The 22,456-nt window shown below is 33.6% G+C and overlaps 1 protein-coding gene across 5 annotated transcripts in view; it reads right to left on the minus strand.

The window, feature by feature from the left end:
• The window catches only part of Ca-beta (Calcium channel protein beta subunit), a 77,155-nt gene extending 54,917 nt beyond the window's left edge, over window positions 1-22,238 (minus strand). For 4 of the 5 annotated variants that reach the window (XR_015071632.1, XM_085955758.1, XM_085955759.1 and 1 more), the window contains exon 1: window positions 9,356-9,462. The gene's annotated coding sequence lies outside the window, so the exon portion shown is untranslated. Of the gene's footprint in view, window positions 1-9,355; window positions 9,463-21,435 lie in introns of those variants that run through there. The other variant, XR_015071631.1, reaches the window with a different exon arrangement.
• Window positions 22,239-22,456: the final 218 nt, after the last annotated feature.

The raw sequence follows: 22,456 nt of genomic DNA on the forward strand, positions 1-22,456 counted from the left end.
TGTTTGCTAGTACCTAAACTGGGTTATATGAAATATGAAAAATTCTCGTTATTATATTTTTTGTTACAAAATAACAATAGGAAACTACAATAAGTTTCCATTCTGCGCCGAGTAACGCCAAGTAGTAAAGAGATCGCCTGCAGATGCGTTTCAAGTAGTTCCTACAAAATGGAAGTTGTTTCGAGCATTATGAACTTTTCTTTTGTGTTTCACAATGCGCAACTTTTACGTTGGGATGTGTTCGTGAAAGTTGTTGGACTTTTCTTGAGCTTTTGTATTGAAAACAAATTTCATGCCGAATGAAAGAAAATGTTAATTATGTGGGTACTCAGTCATTTTATGAACATGAATAGAAGTGAACTAAACAAAAAGAAAAATATAACAATTATTCACGAAACGAATTCATTCATCGCTTTAGAACTAAGCTCATGACAGTATGAAAAGTATTGAAAGATATGTCAAATGTTAGCATGTGGCGCAGACAACTTGTACTGGTGGATCTATACAATGTGTAGATAGTGTTTGTTCGTTTTTAAAATTCAATTAAACCCTGCCTAATCCAATCCATAGTAGATAATAGTAAAAACATATTCGTCTATCAATAAAATATTAAAAAATATGCCATTAAACCGTGCATAATTTTTAATATTTTATAGAGAGAACCAGTGGCGGCTCGACGACTTTCTATGTCGGTGGTGGGGTTTAGCCATTTATTATTAACTATACATACCTACCTACTTTCTCACATTATACATTACATACCAAAATACTTATAATAATATGATATAATATAATGAGGAAATGAGTAATTTTTCAAAATAAATAAAATGATTATCTGAGTCGTCACCTAATCACATCTAAAAATCGTGCTTAAAAATATCTGTACCTCAGAGGCAGACGGATGCAACTCCGTTTTTGGGGAAAATGAGTTTTTTTAAGAATCGTCATGCTAAAGGCTTTATCTATTAGTGGCAGAGAGATGAAAGTCCTAGTCCAATATATGCATAGCATAAATATGCAAATTCCATACCTACCTTAGAAGCAGAAGGATGCAAATCCAATAATCCACTAAGATAAAATTCTCTCAAACCGTCTGCAATATGTACTAGACGAGAACCAGCCAGGAGAACGAGCTTTAGAGGAGGATACAGCACTATGGACCATATTATCCAAGTCGTCAGAGAAATCAGAGCGGTAACAGGAATACTAGCTGCCGCTATCCATGGGTTTTAGGCTATGAGAAAGCGTTCGATTCCATAAAGAAATTTTCAATACTCGATGCACTCAGAAATCAAGGAATCCTCGGGCGCTATATAAATATTTTCAATAATATATACAGTAGCGCAACAACATCTCCATAAACCATCGCGCATTTCCTATCAGCAAAGAAGTCCGACAAGGTGATACAATCTCACCTAAACTATTTACAGCTACATTTGAAGACTTATTTAGACAACTTGACTGGAATGACACGGGTCCCCATAAATGGAGAATACGTGAGTCATCTACGCTTTGCCGATAACAATAAATAGTAGTTTGCAAGACTCAGAAGGCCTCCATAGCAGAATGCAGTAACTCGCTGGAGTAAGCAACAAAGTAGGCTTGAAAATAAATGTATCAAAGAATAAAGTCATGTTCATCTGCTTTGCGGGCCAAAAAGAGATCCTCATCAATGGCATTCAGCTCGAACAGGTGAAAAACTACATCTATCTGGCACAATAAGTGTCTATAGATGGATGTATATTTGATGAAATTGTTCGCAGAGTAAAGCTAGGGTGGAGTGCTTTTGGCCGCTTGAATAATTTCTTCAAAAATAACCTCCCACTGTGCCTAAAGTGCAAAGTGTTCAACCAGTGTGTACTTCCCGTAACCACATGCGTGTGAAACATGGACCCTAAGTAAAAGAGAGATCCAGAAACTTAGAGTAGCACAACGTGGTATGGAAAGGTGCATGCTGGGCATAACGCAAAAGGACAAAAAAAGGAATGAGTGGATAAGGGAACAGACAAGGATTTATGATGTGATAGAGTTTGCTGAAAACCTCAAATGGAAATGGGCTGGAACATGGCTCGAAGAAAGGACAATCGTTGGACAAATTTAGTCATCCAGTGGTATCCAAGAGGTAAAAAAACATCCGCAAGGTAGACCTAAAGGCCGCTGGATCGATGAAATGATAAAGTTCTGCGGAAAAACTTGGGCAACGTAACGCACAGGAACGAGAGAAGTGGAATCAGCTTTGAGATTCATCCAGCAGTGAATAGAATCAGGCTGGTGATGATGATGATGACATAATAAAAAATTTAAAAAAAAATGTGTTTTGCTTTGTTGTATTTATACCTATAAATTTTTTTAACTTATAAATTATTTTATTTTGGCTAGGTAAATAAGATACAAATCCACATTAACAAAATATCTTTAGAGGCAGAAGGATGCAAATCCACACTACGTTTTTTATTTTATTTTTTTTAGATATAAAATTGTATTATATTTATTCCTTTCTTACATATTCCTGAAGTACTTTAATTGAATTAAAATATAAAAAATAATGATCATTCTATGTATATTTTCTTAGAAGTTATGAGTATTCGTTTAAAATAAAAATTGTTTTTTGGCTCTCCTGAACAATTGGGTATTTGGATTTGCATCCGTCTGCCTCTGAGGTACAGATATTAACTTAATTAATACCATGGGGTCATTTGATTCGCTCCCCAGTATGATAAAATAAATTAAATAGTTAATTTAATGATGTAATTGTACCTATATACATTACGACAGTGATAAAATATCGAACGTGTTGAACGAACGTTTTTGACATGACGATGTGGGGATTGTCCCTACGAACCCTTAAGGTAGAGCCGCCCCTGGAGAGAACAATATTTTTATCGATTATAGTTTGGTTTAAGCAGGGCTTAATGAATTTAAAAAAATAACCAAAACCATCTGTAATATTAATTAATTTTATGAAAAGAAATAAGTATGACTGAAAAGTGTGCACCATTTTTGTTGGATCGCCTATATAGCATACCTAAGCTAGTATGGTTTGGTTGAGCAGGATTTAATTGAATTTTGAAAACTAACCAGCACCAGGTGTAAATTGTATATTTAGTTCAATGAAAACAAATAAGTATGACTGACAAATTTTAGTGTGAACTATTTATGTCAAATCTTAACAGTTTACCACTACCCCCCCCCCCCCCCCGCCAGTGGAAAATATATATATATATATATATACAACTGCCGGGAAAATGCCGTCATACAGTGGTACCTAAGGGGCACTAAACAACCGCAGGGATACCCTAAAACCAGCTATTTGTGGCAGTAAAGAACTGGGGACCAAAAATAGTGGAAAGTGATCACAAGGCCTTCGTCCAGTGGATCGACTCCGGCTGATGATGATGATATATGTAGGTACCCATATAATTTAACATTTTCCAAAAGATGAAGTCAGAATTACGCATAGATCTTCTGCACAGCTCTAATTATTGTAAAAATATTATTTTGAAGTCGATGATAGATAAACAAAACAAGTGAAAATACCGTTTTAGTCATTCGCATTATGCACTGATAAAATAGTTATAATTTAAATTATACGTGAATATTATAATTATATTGCCGTGGCTTTTTTTAATAATAGGGAATTATTTCCATACCATAGAAAACATTTATTGGAAGGCTTTAGAAGACCATTTGGATTACTATTAATATATATTGTACATATTCATATCCTATATATCATTACTCTGAGTATCCTATCCTTTTTAACTCTACAACGGGACATGAGACCCACTGGCAGTAGTGTAGTGAAACAATAGTTTTTTTTTTAATTAGTAATAGAAGAGAAACAATCATAAACACTCAAGCTTTGAGAATATCACATAAACATATTTTGACCTCGCAGAGAATCGAATCCAGACCTACCGGACGAAAAGCCAGCACCTTACGCACTGGACTAAGGACTATTTTTTTTTCATATGCCATTAATATTGTATTTCCTCAATATAAAGAAGTTTATTAAAAATTAATATATTGGACAAAGTAGTGGTAGATACAAAGTACTACATCATAGAGCTACTTATTAGATAGAAGTATAAATCAATAAAATCTGAAGCATTTTAGACATGTGATGCGTGATGTAAAAATGACCTCCTGCAACTTATCATAATATGATATAAGGTCAAAGAAAAAAGATTAAATGTGCGGAAAACTATCTTTTAAAAAGTAATTTATAATAGATTAAACTACTTACTACAGTTTTCCTTTAATATTATTCGTTTCGAATGCTTTATGATGAAGGAAAATCAACATGCAAATTACACCCAGTGCATTTTCTTCGCGTGAAATAGAGAGCCTAATGACGCTTCGGATCTTTAGGCCCTTAAAATAATAATAATTTCGTACATTATAATTCTATTATTTATACAGCCGTGGGGTCTCGTGGCCTCTTTCAACACCCGCCTCCTTAAATCTACTTCTTATACATTTTGTGTATATTTGTGTGGTAAGTATATTTATAGTGAATTTGAGTTTACACGATAGATTTATTGTCAGTTCATTCTGTGTAAAAATATCAGAAATATTATTACTATAAAATATTAATTTTAGAACATTAGATTCTTCAGTTATAATTTAAAATGTGTAAAGCGGTTATGAATACAGTTTTTATACATGTTACTTGTTTCAATTACCTACTGGAAGTCGTTGGTACATATTTGTATATGGCAAGTATTTCATTAATAATTAGCCAGTATTATTATTGAATAAAACAGGTACATATAATTATCTATGGAAAGTATAAATCAACGTACCTAATGCTATATTTACTATATTTACATTGTACACTACCCGCCACCGTCTCCTTTTTGGACGAATATGTTCCAGGAATAACTTCCAAATATCTTTTGAACGGTGTTAACTATTACGGTATTATGTAATTACCTAAGCTATTTTTATTTAAATATTATAAAATATAAATAAACTATTTATTATATCATTCAATCTATTTTGTGTTTGAATTACTTATGTACCTAATTAGAAACAAACTTCGGTTATTTACTCAACTGTAGTTCGATAAAATCACAATTTAATAATTACAAGATAAAAAGAACTTTTTATATACCACGTTTATAAATTTTCTGTTGAATCATATAAACTTGACAATTCTATGTATTAATAATTTAGTACAAATAAGGCAATTGTCAATAAATCTTTTTTTTTTGCTATTTTGCAACAAACAAATATATAAATCGCTGAACCGAATAAACTGAAATCTGAAATGTCATTTTGATTTCCATAGTAACGCACGTATATGTTAATAATTTAGTTGCTACGACCACCCCCTTAGCAACCAAGAATAGTGGATTAGATTACGGATTTTTTCTGAAATAACTTGTTATACAAGACAGAATTAACTGAAAATGAATTCAATTCTACTTAAAGATGGCTAAAAGTATTAAAAGAATGCATTGGCATCGTGTTCTGATATATTCTAAAAATTTCAAATGTCTAGCTAGTCGGGAAGTTAGTTAAAAATCGATTGCATGATATGTACTGGATAAACAACCACCGGGCAAACAAGAATACGAGCTAAGAAAAACGCGGTAAAAATAGTATCAAACATACTTTATTTTATATTTTTTTTTCGACCATGTCCGATCCTAATAGGATCATATGGGCCTCTACAGGGTAGAGATTTGTATTAACAGATTTTGTTTTTTAGGAGAAATGGATGTCAGCCACTTGCTCAACCTATTAGGTCCATACCCTGACTCGCATACAAATTGAAAAACAATATTTGTACTTGCCAGACCCAGGATTCGAACCTGAGACCCACGGCGTGATAGTCCAACGCTTAAGGCCATGCATTAGTTGAGGCACGGTCTAAAAAGATCGTTGCTAGGCGATGTGCGGATTGCGGGTCGCGGGTGCAAAAGACGCCTGTCAAACGAAATATTATTTCTCATATAAATCCAACATACGTCCATTTTATGGATTATGGATTTTATGTTTTCTTTTTAAAGTAAATGGGTAACGTTTTTAGTCATCTTTACACGATTTTAGAATTAATTGGCCCGTCGCCATCACGCAGCAAAGTGACGTACGTTTGACTCTTTCGTTCTCTCAATGAATGCGAAGCGAGTACAAAATTTTGTCGCGCGTACAGTTGAAAATTATTTGGCGCTTCACTGATGCGTCACCTTAAGAATAATAGGAATCAGTAACATATGGTCGCAAACCATTCTTAGCTCATGACGCGCGACCAATTAGCTCACGAATGATTTATTTCCGGTCAATCAGGGTTGGCATATCAGGGTGTTGAAAAACTTATATTATTTTAAACACAGTGACGTAGCGTATGGGTTTTTTAAAAGTCAATTAGTATTTTACATAAAATCGCTCTGCTTGTGCAAAAAATAACACTATTAATGAAAACAATTAGTAATACCATTTAATTTTTCTAATCTTGCCGATTTTTTGAATAATAAAATGCCTAATTCTTGTCAAATTTGGGATCAAAGAGATTATCAATATAATTTTTTATCGTAAATATTTTACTAAAATTATCTCGTCATAAATTATACTAATGGTTTTATAAATGCGATTAAAAATTAATAAACGTAACAAATCTTAACACCACTGCACATTCATGTACTGAAATATGATGATAATTCTAAAGATGCTTATTATAAGCTCTGTCTTTGACCATTCAAGTGTGATAAACATCCTACGAAAATGATGTAAATGATTATCAATATAATTTTTTATAGTAAATATTTCACTATAATAATGTCGACATAAATTATACTGATGGTTTTATAAATACGTTTGAAAATTAATAAATGTAAAAAATCTTAACACCACTGCACATTTATGTACTGAAATATGACTATATTCTAAAACATTAGAGCGAGAGGTTTAAAAGAATACTATTTTATGTAACAAAAATACTTTATGCAGTCATCAAATGTTTAAAATAAATATAAAGGATAATAAGGCTTCAAAATTATATAAATAGATTATCTACAACGTTTAAGGAATGTCCAGGATCATGGTTTGAAAATACAATAAAAACTCAATTTTGACCTACGCTGAGCATGTGGGCCGTTAACGTACATAATAATATAACATAGCCTAAAGAACGTAGGGTATTTTTTGGTAGAATAAATTATTTAATCAGTGCGATTGATTCGAGTGTCATCTTCACGTCCCAAAATTGGGTCACCAAAAATAATTCGGTGATGAAGTTACATATTTTGGAAGGGTACTGAGTGACCAGAAGATATCAATAAAATTTTCTATTTTAAATAAAATAATTATTTTCCTGTGAAATCATTATCAAGAGAAAATCATTAAAAAATATAGTCATCAAATAGTATTAAGAGATAGAAACGTTTGAAAGGTGTAAATAGAGCAGTTGAATAAACTATATTATATTTAACTAGAAACGTAACTGAGCGAGACGAATGAAACAAGGTTGGACTAACTTCTGTCTACTAGTGGATTAATATAGGCTGATGATAATGATATAAGTGATTTACATTTAAATTAATATAAAGGGATTATCAAATTAGTACTATAGATTTTTAAAACGTCATAGCAGCCATTTTTTATTCTGATTCTCATCAAAATTGACGTTTGTGTTCAGTATTGTTTGGCAAATTATCATGGAAAGATACACAGTTGTACAGCGTTTACAAATTGTTAAAATGTATTACAATAACAGGGCTCGAAATTGGACGGAACGCAACGGAGCGCCGTTCCGCCTCGTGAAATTTGTAAAATTATCGCTCCGTCTCGTGGAAAAAATATGTTGACCGTCTGAGCTAGATAGGCCATAGAATAGAAAATCTGACACTTATTTTTATAAAATACACATGCGATTTGATGACTATGTAAATATCTTCAGAAAATTTGTCGAGCGTTCCGGTTCGTAAACTTTTCCATTTCGAGCGCTGACAATAATAATAAATCTCTTCGAGCTACGTTTCAGGCATTGCGTGACGTTTATGGTCGAAATAATCGACCAGAGCTTACTATTCGTAATTTAATATCTGTACTGAATACAGCTGAAAATATCGATGTTGTGAGTCAAAATGTGGATGAATAATTACACGTCGTTCTCGTGAACTTAGATTTTCGTATGGCACTACATAGAATATTTTTTTTATAAAGATTTACATTTGAAGGCGTATAAAATACAGTTAGCACAAGAACTTAAACCGAATGACCATTGAATTTGATGATTCAAATTTTTGTCGATTGGGTTTTAGAGCAACTTAAAACAGACCCACTATTTCATGAAGAAGTCATCTTCAACGATGAAGCTCATTTTTGGTTAAATGTCTTCGTAAATAAGCACAATTGTCGCATTTGGAGTTTGGTGTGGTTTATGATCTAGATTCTAGAGGTGGAATTTGATCCTATTTTTTGAAAACGAAAATGGTAATACAGTTATTGTCAATGGAGAACGCTACAGAAACATGGTTAGGTAGTGATTTTTTCTGGCATGAATTGGATGATTTTGATCTGAACGATATGTGGTTCTAACAAGATGGTGCAATATGCCATACAACTTATGATACATTGAACTTATTGGGAGAAAAGTTCAGTATATTATATTATATTGATTGAATAAACCACCCATGGGCTACTACTAGGAAAATGGATGAATCAGCATTGCCATATTTTTATATTAATGTACACAATCTTAAAAAAGTGATATTTGAAAAAGTGGTTTGATATTTATAAAAATATTTTAAAATTAATAAAAATAGCTTAAAATCATCTTTCTTACATTGCACGAGGAATAGAATTTTTAGTTGATACAATAATATTATATTTATGTCTATTATATAAGTCGTATTATGATAGTAAAGTTGATGACTTTTTCGCAGCAAGATGATAATATACTTTTATTAAAATTTGTATTTTTTTTATAATAAGCATGTTTTTTATCAATACCATATGGTAAGTGAGAATGTATACTAATTATACTTTCAAATTATATAGATAGTATGACAAATTTATACTGGGTATTTAGATTTAAAAATTATTGACTTCCCAAAAAAAAATATGTCTCTATGGCTAGTGACTGAAAAAATTTGCTGACCCGTGACCAAGTATTGTTTTACCATATTGAATCATAAATTTCAAAGCAGTTGATTAATTTGGGGACGTCACCTAGTAAATAGTCAACAGAAGGTTCCAGAAAAAACATCGAATCTCGCGTATTTGTGTTGCATGTAACGACGTGAGTGATTTCTGCGTATTTTCGAACTTTCTCTAATAAAGAATGAGGATGTATTTTTTGATACCTATACTGAAATGCAGATAAATGTGAATGATAACGCATCCTAACCTGAGTAAATAGTTTGTTATATCCTTGGTTGTAAGAGTTGTATCCTATCATATTGCGACATGGTCCCGGCCTTTGTGAGCCAGACCGCACCATCAGCGGCCGGCTGCTCTGGTCCGACGTAGTGCTCGGCTGCGACGACACTTCGACGTGGCGTTCCGCGGCGCCGCGGCCCCCCTTCGGCTCGGTGCCCACGATTCGCCGCCCCTGGCTTTCCCTGCGGCGCTGGCACGCCCGACGAACTCACCCCGACCGAATTATGCATTCGACGCCAGAACGAGGCGAATACCTTGATGGTGGAACAACGTCCTAACTGACCATCACACACACTTCCTCCACGAAATATGTTTGTATTCCTCACCTAAATACCCGCACTATTTTTCACGTATGTCATTCATTGCGAAGATATATAATGTATTTAAAAAAAGAACGTTCAAATTTTTAATACACTACATTTGTTGATGTGATGAAGTTTTTACGTAAATTTATACAAAAACAAAATGGAGTCTTTGTTGACAGATGAAAATTTGTATCTTGTTTTGATTTTATTTTTTATGAATATATAATAAGCTACATAAAAAAAACTTATAATAATTCGTTTAACTACGTTTTTGTCAAAGAAAATGGTCACTTGTCAGATGGTTTACGATACTAATAATTGTCATTGTGTTATTTTATGTTATGATTCGTTTCACTCTAACATGAAGCACGTTAACTCATTGTTTCATATTATTTAGTTTTTTATGTTTGCTATACTGTTGGTAAATTTTATTGGCGATTGTCATGTTATTTTATTTCAAAATAAGATCATATTATTATGGTCCCTATTGACAAAATTTGTTAGTTGGCATTGCGCGAGTGTTGTGGCGATCGTCAGACAGGGAGCGGCTGCTAGTCGTGCTTTTTTAAACGTATCTTTTCGCTCTTGAGGTGTTTACCCTTACTCAGCGACGACAACACTATCTGGCAACCGTGACACCAACGTGAAACATACATAGATACTGATTTCCACAGCCGCTCGCACTTCCCAATGAGCTTATCACAAGTCTACACCCCGACGCTGACGTATTATCACGCCACGACATTGACAAATGTCAAAATAATAAAGTGTAAATCTAAAATCTTACACGGTTACATCATTTAAAACTGAAAATTTAAACGCTTGACAAAACCACGCGCGGCCATACATGCACATAAATAATGCAGAAAAACGATCGACCGAACGCTTGAGATTCGCTCGTTCTTTTCACAGCGAGAGACACTCGCGTAAAACTGTTCTTAATGGCTGCGTCCAGCGTACACAGCCTCGCGTCACGACGTCATTTCGGGGGGTTGAAACTCAGCAATGGCGGCCGTTATACAACGGGCCTGCGATATATTCCGAGACTGACTGACCCTATTGTTGTGTGGCGCACTAAATAGGCCGAATTGGCGGAGTCGCTTCGCAGGGTGTCGCGATACTGCAGTCCGGACCGGGGCGGCGGTGTAGGCGGGGGCGGGCATGAATGACCGCCCTCCAACCCCGCGGAGGCTTAGCCGAGCGGGGGGTAGCGGCCTCCGGGTCGCCGCACAGGCGCCGGCTAAATAACTCGACGCACCGAAATAACCAGCTTTTTTCTCGCTAGATTATAATATTATTATGAGAAAAAAGTATAAGAAAAATCTTTATCGTGGCATACTTCATAATTGCAGATGAACTGCGGCATGACTGGATAACTTCATTGGCAATATAACGTCTAATAATGCGTATGTCTTCATAACATAAAATTGATTTATACTTAATAGCTACGTAACTATTACAATATAAATCTGACCAAAAAATACCTTTCTGCATGGTGCCGTTTTCTATCATAGATTGACGAATAAAGTCTCCCTACACTGGGTCAGTCGTATAAGATCACCAACATATTTTACAGTGAACCACTTTCGAGGTTGTGTAGTGGAAATATTCTTTCAATTTATCTATGACTTTTTACTGGATTATGATTTTGAGAACCTAATCTATATTTTCAAAAGGTAGGATCCCAATGATTTGGTTCTATCCGTCATGTAGGTATACGTAGTCGTTTCAAACGTATCTAAATAAAAAAATTATTAATGCCTCTTGGAAGGCCACGGATCCATTGGGAGAAGAGAATGAATAGTGTCACAAGATTTCTTCTCAACCTTGAAGATTGGAGAGGTATCGAAGAAGATTGTTACAGATGGAAGAAGACATTGGATGAGGCTAAAATTAAGCTGTTGAGCCGCCAAAAGAAAAAAAAAATAAACAATATTGCTCATAGCTGTAAGTTTCGGAAATGTCTAGTTTGTTTTACGTTTGATGTCAGCTACAAACCTTTCTTGGGTTATTGACCGTTACAGCCATATATCGAAAATCTAGTACATAAATGATTAGCAAGCATGCTAAAACAATATTATAACACGCCGTCAAAGGTATTTAATTATAGTTTATAACTACATAATATATAAATTTATCCTAATACAATAATCCTTCTATGATATTGCCAAACAAATAGAAAAAAAGTACAGAATACATTTTATTAAATGTATTTACTGCCATACCACCTATCCTTAATATTCATACTGATTAAATAAAATGGTTTTATGATTGTAGAATATCTTTTGATACATGAATTTGACATCTTGTAGTAGTATTATATTAATTAATCTAAAACCCCAAAAACTAGATTCAACAACTACCATTGCTACAAAGAAAAATAATTACAAGATGAATATAACTTTTTATATACAACGTTTTTAAATTTTCTATTGAACCATATAAACTTGACTTGACTAGCTTAAACGATAAAAAAAAATTGTACTTGACATGTCATATTGATTTCCATAGTAACGCACGTATATATTAATAATTTAGTTGCTAGGACCCCAGAGCCCTAGCAACCAATAATGGTGTCGAAATAACTTTTCATACAAAACAGAATTAACTGAAAATGAATTCAATTCTACTTAAAGATGGCTAAAAGTATTTAAAAAATGCATTGGCATCGTGTTCTGATATATTCTAAAAGTTTCAAATGTCTAGCTGGTCGGGAAGTTCGTTAAAAATCGATTGCAAGATTTGTACCGGACAAATAATAATACGAGCTAAGAAAACGTTGTAAATAAAAGAAATATATAAAACTGATCTATAAGTGTAGGTATATTATTTAATGCCTTTGGGGGTCGTATAACCTACTCTAATTATAATTATAACAGTTAATCAAGATGTCTATCAGCAAATTAAATAACTATCTCACAATGCCTTACTATAATAAAGTTTTGTGGTAAAAGTATCATTATATTCATGAGTTAGTATATTCTGAAATTTTCACTAGATTTAACTATTTTGTGGAGATGATCATTATTTATTAATAAAATTCTGAGTAATTATTCGTCGTGGTATCCGAATGATTTCGGAAATAAAGTAAAATTCGGCCACCAGCCGTACATTTTATGAACAACCATTATTGCGTTAAAAGATACATTATTGTACGGGTGGTCGACTTTTCACGCGCCACTTACCCAGTGAAGCTGAAGAATACCGAATATTCATGTATTACAGACAATAATTCTGGGACATTTGAATGAAATGCATCTAAACTAATCTATATTGCTAGATTATTTGAGTCATCTGCGTTTTTCCGTTGATTTAGAAAACTTGCAACGTAAAAATGCAGGAACTTGTTGAGGTGAGTAGCGAAGAAGACAAAAATAAACATGACAAAGACAAAAGTCATATTCATATGCTTTTCTGACCGTATATAATATATCTGCATTAATGGCACGCTGCTAATTTTGGGACAACAAGTGTTTATAGATGGACTATGTTTGATGATTTTAAAACTAGACTGGACTACTTTTGACCTCCGATTGTATCTAAATTGCAATGTGCAACCATTGTCTACTTCCTGTAATCACATATATATGTGAAACATAAACTATCAGTAAAAGATCGATTCAGAAACTCAGATTACCACAGTGTCATGAGAAGAAATGTATGTTTGACATAAAGCATAAGGGTAATAAACGAAATAATCGACAAATATAGACAGTGATGTGCTATTTAATATATTGTGCTAAAATAATTAAATTCATAATATGTGACCGATGACTTCTGAAAGATAAACTCGTAATAGTCGTACGTGGCAATGCCTGCAATGAAAAAAAAATCTGAGAAACTGTAGAACAACGCAATGCAAGTGACCGAGAAACATAGAATCAGGTTGGAGAGACCTTGTTCCAGCGGTGGAATACCTCTCCAAGTGATGATGTAGTAACTAATGTCATAACCTGCGGTAATCTAGTTTAGTCGTGACGTTCCGATATATGTATTGACCTGGGATCGAATCCTAACAGATGGGTGAAATTTAGACTAAAAAGAATTAAGTATAATATAAAACAAAAAATATATGTTATTGATACTAATTTCTTTTGCTTATATTTTACACACTTAAAATGAGGGAATATACGAATGGTTTTTTGTGATGAATCTTTTAAGTCACTCTATAATACATTATTTGGAAAAATAGAATTACCACCGCAGAGAGTAGGTATATCAATAATAGTTGTATGTATGTTCGTTTATATCACGCATAAATAACGTTGATGATACTCACTAATCGAAAATCTATTTTATTATTTTCATTAAGTCTAATACACAATACATTGAAAAAAAATATGGGAAATTGTTAAAACTTTTTTCACGCAGGGTGTACTCGACGTAGTGCGGTGCTTTTCTATCGATCGGTCCGGCCGAGCGGCGCCGAACGAGTGCGAACATTCGCCGGTTTTTCCCGAACGTGACCGGGCTTCCCCGAAGCGAATGCGCTCTCTAATAACCCCTTCGCCACCCCCAGGCGAGAGGGCGCGTGCACCTGAACCTCGTTCCGATGCAATCTTTACAAACGTAAATGTTTGATTTTCCCGCTGACTGCGAAAACTATGCGTCCCGTAAAAAGCATCGGATGATGTTTATTTTTTTTTTAAATAAATTATTTAAGATATTATTTATTCACTGTTAATATTTACTAACTGTAGTATATATTTTTTAATTTTTACATTATTGTTGTAAACCGTAAAGTCTGTTTTATTCAGATGTTTACGAAGGTCCCAGCTGTTTTTCATCTTTTCAGAGATCCACCGGGTAAAAGCCCAGAGGCCTTCAATATTCATGCAGTGACACGAAATTATTAGCATCGATGGTAGTGGTAGCAATTGCCCATGCAATATGATAATCTGTTTGAAGAAAATTATGATTATTGCATATCGACATAAATGGTTATAAGTTGTACGATATATAATATGCAACTTAACATCATTATTTGTTGCGAACAGGTTACTGCATTGCATTCGAAGATAATCAATAACTAGCACTACCATCTTAATTCGCAATTCAATGCTACGGCTTGAATATAGTCAGCCTTGCCACCAAGTTTGCCATACATCATGATGAGATCCTAGTTTTGCCCAATCTTTCCACGTATTCATTACAATATTTTCTTCGTTTTCTATCCTATCTGACCATAACCTCACCAAAACTTAAATCAAATGAAGGGTTGAAAATCTATAGGGTCTAAGTGCCAAAAATTCTATAACAAGCCTAATAATATTCTGAACGGTCTAAGTTCCTAACTCTACCATAACTTTGCGATTTCCCCGGATCTATACATTTTTATGTGATCTTTGAGAGGGTTTGTGTATCTTTTCATTTACAGGCTTCGCAACATGCATAATATGGTTTCCGTGTGCTCGAGCTCCGATCTCATAAGTTATAATAATTGGTCTTACGGCTCGTCTTACGTGAGCGACGTCGCCGAAGCGATGAGCGGCGCGCGCAGCTCAAACGTGTAACCGTATAAACGTACAAACAAAAAAAGTCTATTTACTAACATTTTCACACACGGTTATACGTTTGAGTTGCGCGTGCCGCTCAATGGTTCGCGCGACTTCGCCCACGTAAAACGCCCCGTTAGGCACGTTTCATTATAATATTTGATATATATGTATTTCGATATAAATGACGTTTAATAGTTCAGTATAACTGCACTCAGCGCAAATCAGGGAGATATTAAGTCACTGGTCATATTTCCTTGAATATGCTGAGGAAATCAATATTTCTGTCCTCTCATAATGTGACATACTGGTACTCTCATAGCTAGGTACTATCATTTTCTGGTTTTGATGCTACGTAAACTCTCTGATCTTTTATTATCCGTTTGAAGATGTCAATATTAGTCACCAGATCAGTACAAGGAGTTTTGAAGAAAAGTCTATATCGCGGCATCTCAAAAAATCTTCGTGATATTTCCTTGTTAAGTGTCTATATCTGCATGCCGTTGAAAATAATTGTAAACATAATGCCTGGTCCACACCGAAAACAAGTCGCGCGACAACTCGTTAAATTTTACGATAAGCATGATAATTATCGTAAAATTTCTTAAGCAATTATGATAATTATCGTAAATTGTATTTATTGCGTTTAAACGTTTGCCCCCCCATTAAGTCATAATATACCAATACAGCTGTTAAAGTCTTGGTCTATGGATGGCGACTGGCTTTCACATTTATATACTACCTATCATAATTAATCTCTTCTGTGCAACGAACCATACGCCGTGTCAGGTTTGTCGGGTCATACGTGTCTTTATTGCTAAATTGGCGCGTCTTTTTGAAAAATCCACATTTTATACAAAATGACAGGAATATAATATGATAATTGTATTAAGTATAATTATATAATTTATATTGGCGCCGATACAATCACTATTTTAAAACAATGTAGGTAATAATATTATATTGTTTATAATGAAACCAATTTGATTTAATGGAATTTCGATAATAAAAAAATATAATTTGACATCAAAATTTTATCGACAAAATAACTACTGTAATGTGTATTTCTGAGTTATCCGTAAAATATATCCGTATACTTATTATATTTAACTATACCACTCAATAATGAGCTGGAGAAATGTCAATGAAAAGAAACAAAACACATTAAAAAATTGACATTTTAAAATACAATTTCATAGTTTTAACTTTATTAACTGTGTTATTGTTGAAAATGGTTGCTAATTACGAGGGTGGGTCAATAATTCCTTAGAAAAAAGCATTAAAACAGGTTTTATTTTTGTATTTTTTTTTTATTTCTCAACATAATTTCCTTGGAGCTCAATACACTTGGTTAGACGTTTCTCAATTTTTTTTAAACCGTCAGAAAAATAAGTTTTCGGAAGGTCCTCAAAATAAGCATTTGTCCGATCGATGACTTCTTCATTTGAAAAAAAACGTTGTCCACTTAGCCATTTTTTTAAGTTTGGGAAAAGGAAAAAGTCACTGGGGGCTAAATCTGGCGAATACGGTGGGTGGTCGACCAATTCGAACTTCAATTCTTCAATTTTAGCCATTGATCGTAAACATGTGTGAACACGGGCATTGTCCTGATGAAAGAGGATTTTTTTCCTGTTTAAATGAGGCCGTTTTTCTTCAATTTTGTTTTTTAGCTGGTCCAATAAAGATGCATAATAATCCCCTGTTATTGTTTTTCCTTTTTCCAAATAGTCAACGAAAATAATTTCACGTGCATCCCAAAATACAGTAGCCATAACCTTACCAGCTGATTTTACGGTTTTCGCCTTCTTTGGACATGGTTTGCCTTCGCAATCCACTGCTTTGACTGTTCTTTCGTCTCGGGAGTATAGTGGTGTATCCATGTTTCATCCACAGTCACAAAGCGACGAAAAAATTCATCCGGATTGCGTTGCATGAGCGACAACAGGGCTTTAGAGGCCACCACCCTATTGCGTTTATTGTCGACTGTGAGCAAACGCGGCACCCATCTTGCAGAAATATTTTTCATGCCCGATTTGTCATGTAAAATAGAAATGACGCTACCTTTTGAGATCCCTGTAACCTCAATTATCTCACTCAACTTTAATCTTCGGTCACTTAACACCATATCGTGGATTTTATTGATCATTTCTGGTGTAGTCACCTCTACAGGACGTCCTGAGCGTGGTTCATCCTTTGTTGATGTACGACCACGTTTAAATTCATTTAACCAGTTATAAATAGTTGCAAGTGAAGGAGCAGATATGCCGTGAACTAAATCCAACTCATTTTTTATTTCCTTTGCTGTTAACCCTTTTATATTAAAATTTTTAATAACAGATCTAAACTCAATTTTCTCCATTTTCCATTTTTCCATTTTCCACAAGCAAATTTTTATTTTAAATGTACGAGAAACACACAACAACCCGACCAATCTGATTGAAACTTCGCAGCATACTGAATCGGTAGTGCCGCTGCATGAAAACAAACCGCTTGCAGTACTAGTCGCGCCACCTGTCGGCTTTTCTAAGGACTTATTGACCCACCCTCGTACCATTACTAATATTATGATTTATAAGACTTACTTCTGACATCCTAGCACTTGCAACATTTTTTTTATTCTTTTAATCAAGACTCAACATAAAAAAAGATTTACTGGGATCCAGTTAGGTGAAAATTTTGTGTTTATGATTGTTTTCAAAATATATATTTTCAATAAAAGAATCCAACATTCTTCTTGTGTAGGTAAATATATTCATGCAGTAATGAAAAATATTTAAAATATTACTTTCATTATTTTAATAATAATTCAATGTCATTCTCTAGCATCGGTTATAATCTAGTTTGTATTACTGGGTGGATGTACCATGCACCTATATACATATTATTTTTGTATGTGGTGAATATTCGCCTACTAGAAAACCTCGCGGAATTCTCGACAATAAGAGATCAGTAGCTTTCAGAAATGAATCACATTATTTTCAAACTCGATTAGTGTTACCAGAACAAAAAACCAAAGAAAAATATACGCAACTTTTTATTAGCTACACGAATAACTACTAAGATACATTCCACAGCATATTGTTCGTTCTAAATTTGAAATTATTATTCATGAGCGAATTGACTTGTTTACTAATTTTCACAAGAATCTACTGACACCTCATCATTGTTGTTAGTAGAGCCAGGTGTCTCGTTAGGTTTTGAGAACAGCTTAGCGTCCTAACCAGATAGTGGTAAATTTCATTACAATTTATTATGAAATCAATCTAAAAAAATATGATACGTGGCATATACCGTTCTGATTACTTTCTGAAGTAGGTATTTAGTATGGAGTCATGGGTTTTTCTTTGTCATTCGTGCAATCACTCTAATGCCAGTTAGATATGAACATTCGATATATTTTATTATCTAGTTCCAATCAACGAAATTTTATAAATATATATAAATGATAATGTAAACAATCAACGAAAGTTGTGTTTACGGTAGTATCTAATATGATTAATAGAAAACTTATTCTCTTGGTGCCGTCATCTAGTCATGAAAGGCGCTGACTTTTAATCCGGGAGCTCCGGATTCGATTCTCGGTGAGGTCACAATATATTTATGTGTTTTTTCTCAAAGCCTGGGTATTTGTGATTGTTTCACTTATATTAATTACTAAATACACAAATGTCATTGGGTTTCTTGTACTGTTGTAGCATTATAAAGAACATAATTATTATTTATTTTTTTAAAAAATACCTACATAATATGTATATTTCTATGTTTTGAGCCTGTTTTATCAGCTTACCAACACATTGGTTCACTTATAGAAATTGCGTAGCCAAGTAAGTCTCCTAATAACTACACTTCTGCAGCCTTCTACATTTCCCTGCATTATGCACGAGAGTAAATTATACTTAGGATAGTGGAAAATATGGCATGTGCTTGCAGCCTTTCTGCGGTTGATAGTAGTTATAAAAGTTTATTAACTCATCTTAAATGTTTAAACCCAAGGGATTCTAATCATACGCCACTACAGTTAGTTATATATCAAGTTTTCTGATGGTTTCTTAACATTCAGGTTTCGATTAAGTACGTTAATAAGGTTATAATATAGTATTATTTGATCGCTCACCATCGAGCAGTGACGTCCCTAGACAAAATGCCGCCCCATTTTTATCCAGTATTTTTCATCATTCTTTCATGACTAAAATATTTAAGAAATGTGTTGTAAAATACATTACCGACAAAATAAATACAACTTACTAAATCCAATGTCATTCATTAATTCAATTAAATTTTTCAAATATTAATTCAGATACATTTAAAAACACACCTGGCAACTTCCAAAACTCGCGAATGACCGGAAAAAATATTTGGATAAATTTTAAATTCGGCAAGTATGTATCTACCTACAGGTAATTCAAAAATCTACACGTGTCATTGCTAGTCATCAAGGACGTGACGTCCAAGGATAACGGAAGTAAACTAGGCATCGCGAACCCAACAAAAAATACAATCCTGTTAAACCTTGTGTGTTAATTAATACATTTTGTTTCCAACCAGTGAGCTGATTTTTTAATGGAAAGATATTACCGTTATTACTAAGTTTAGGTAGCTATTTCTATATATACCTAATGATTCTCCTCGATTTGCCGCCCTTCGAGTAACTGTCGCCTCCAAGCGACGCTCAATCTGCCTACCCCCACGGGACGTCACTACCATCGAGTGCCTAGACTTATAATCTCGATTTCAGTAGGGATGTTTCGTTTTTTTCAATGATGGTTTTTGCCATCTTACTTCTGATGTCTAACTCATGGTCTGACCTCCAGTCTAGAGTTGTATACAGCAACCGAGATATTGTATATAGTCTAAATTATTTAATTATGAATGCAAGGAATCGTATGAATTTTATACAAAACTAGAACGCTCAATTAATATTTTTAGTTAAAACTAAATGTAATGAAGTGGTCAGATAATCCCTATTATGAAGAATAACACAATACGTATTCTTATGTAGGTGTATGATATTAAAAACAAGTGTGGTTTGATCGTTAGTATTCTGTCTAAATGTGTGACATTGGCTTATTACAAGAAATTATTATTTGAACTTTTTATATTACAATATTTGATATGGTAGAATTTTTAGCCATTAGAAAATGTCGACATCTATCGTTTATGATGTTGCAATGTTCATACGACAAACTAATATTTGTGATTATTAATCTAAATTTTCGGAATAATAATTATTAATTGCATACCTATAAACCCTGGCAAGGTGTCTTTTTACCTCAGCGGTAAATAAATGTAGTGTTGACGGCTTGGAATTATTGATTAGTCCACCTAAATAATAATATTTCATCATTCATACCAAATTCGAATTTCATGGTGTATCTTAGCAATTGACTAGTTTATGAAATTGCTGGGATGAGTCAATTTAAAATTGTGTTGAAAATATTTTTGTAATGTTGATAACAGTGTAAAATGAACAAATAGAATTATCTGCAATGAAAAATTTACTAATGTATCCATTATTAATTTATCTCAGCTTCACTATAATATATTTAGATTAAAAGAACTGGTTAGTTAATTAAATGTTTATAAATTTATTATATCGATCGTGAGTTAACTTCAAAAAATGAAATAGCAATTTTATTGATGGAAACGTTTTGTTAAAAATATAATTTTGGATGATCAACTAACTGGTCACTCAGAGAAAACTGAAGATTAAGAAGTATTTTGAGGTTAGAAATCAGGTGACTGAGCTTGACATGTTATTTTGTCAATATATCAATATTTGGCTTTGGATCAAGAGATTGCATATTGTGAATATAATTCCTTTTCTCTTATCTACCTACCCTCCTGAATAGGGACTGCGCGAATAGCGAACAATTAATACTCGTATATATTATATGAAACCCTAGAAGATAATTTCACAATAAAAGTTTAACTTAATAACTTCTTACTTATGTTATACTTTTTATACGTAAAGGTAATTGCATTTAAAATAATAATGCAACAGTTGAAAAAACTTGCAATTTAAAACTTGGTTTTAAAATTATGTGTTTATAAGAGTCAAAACAAAGTTTTCACTATAATAATATGTCCATGAATGCACGCACAAAGCGCGGGAATATTTTCAAAACTAGTCACGAAAATAATAAAGAGCATTTAGCGTTAACGTCAGTCAGTCTATGACGTTTGACTCACCATAAACACATTTCAATGAACACAAAAATATGTTAATAAAAAATAAATTGCTTTATTACCCTTCGGTTATTGGTTTTTCCAAATGGAGACTTGTAGACATTTTTAACTGGTCGTCTAAGATGAGCCATTTTGAAGCGTTTTTTGATGACAATTTATTAATCTTCAAAAGAAAACTCTTTGTTTTCCCAACAGATGACACTTCACTCACTGTATATTTTTCACTAACTGCTCATGGCATAACGTATGTATAATATAATAAATTGCTTTATTTCACATTATTTTAATATTGGAAATTGTATCACAGAATGTATTAGCAGCACGTGTGTGTTAAACGATGATAATAATATATTCCAGTATGCATTTTAAACGTGCGCGTTTTTTCTATAATTAACCGTGCATACTTCTAACACTGAAACATTACAGAGGAATATTACAACCACTGTTAACTGGGCGTGTAGCTCATTAAAACTTCAAAATAATATCTCAGAACAAACTTTGTTTTAATGAATAAAAAGTGACATGATAAAACACTATAGTTTTTGTAAGAATAGTTATTTTTCGCGAGGTTAAATCAACAAGTTCGATTAGGCAAAATGTATCAATCCCACACACTTGGAAGAGCTCATTTACTGTGCTGAAAGGGAAGAAAACTTTCAATTTTATAACATGGACACTGTATAAAGTTCACATGGTAAAAACATTGGCACTTTGGTTTTAATAATAGCCGTCGGGAGTGTGTCGTGGAAAAGCGGTTACGATAGATTTTCATCGAACGGAGTGGACTGTCCCTCACGACGCGTACAAAAATACACCGAACCGAGCCGGCGACGCGGCTGGACCCAGACAAGTCTTCGGGCACTGTGCTAAGCCATCCCGACAGACGGATCTGGCAGCGTGCTAAACTGGCACGGCTGTTTCCAATACATGATTGGACCAGCGAATTTGTAACGGTCGACCGTTCAGGCTTCCAGGAGACGCATTGTTCCTGGTCACGAAACTTCATAATAAATTAATTATTTTTAATTCCGAAAATTTGTATAATATTTTTGAGTCGATAGCTATTTCATTTGGCGTACCATT

This window comes from Rhyacophila brunnea, unplaced genomic scaffold (assembly GCF_057557595.1).
Source record: "Rhyacophila brunnea isolate RB1 unplaced genomic scaffold, BYU_Rbru_1.0 scaffold_5, whole genome shotgun sequence".
Taxonomy (NCBI): Eukaryota; Metazoa; Arthropoda; class Insecta; order Trichoptera; family Rhyacophilidae; genus Rhyacophila; species Rhyacophila brunnea.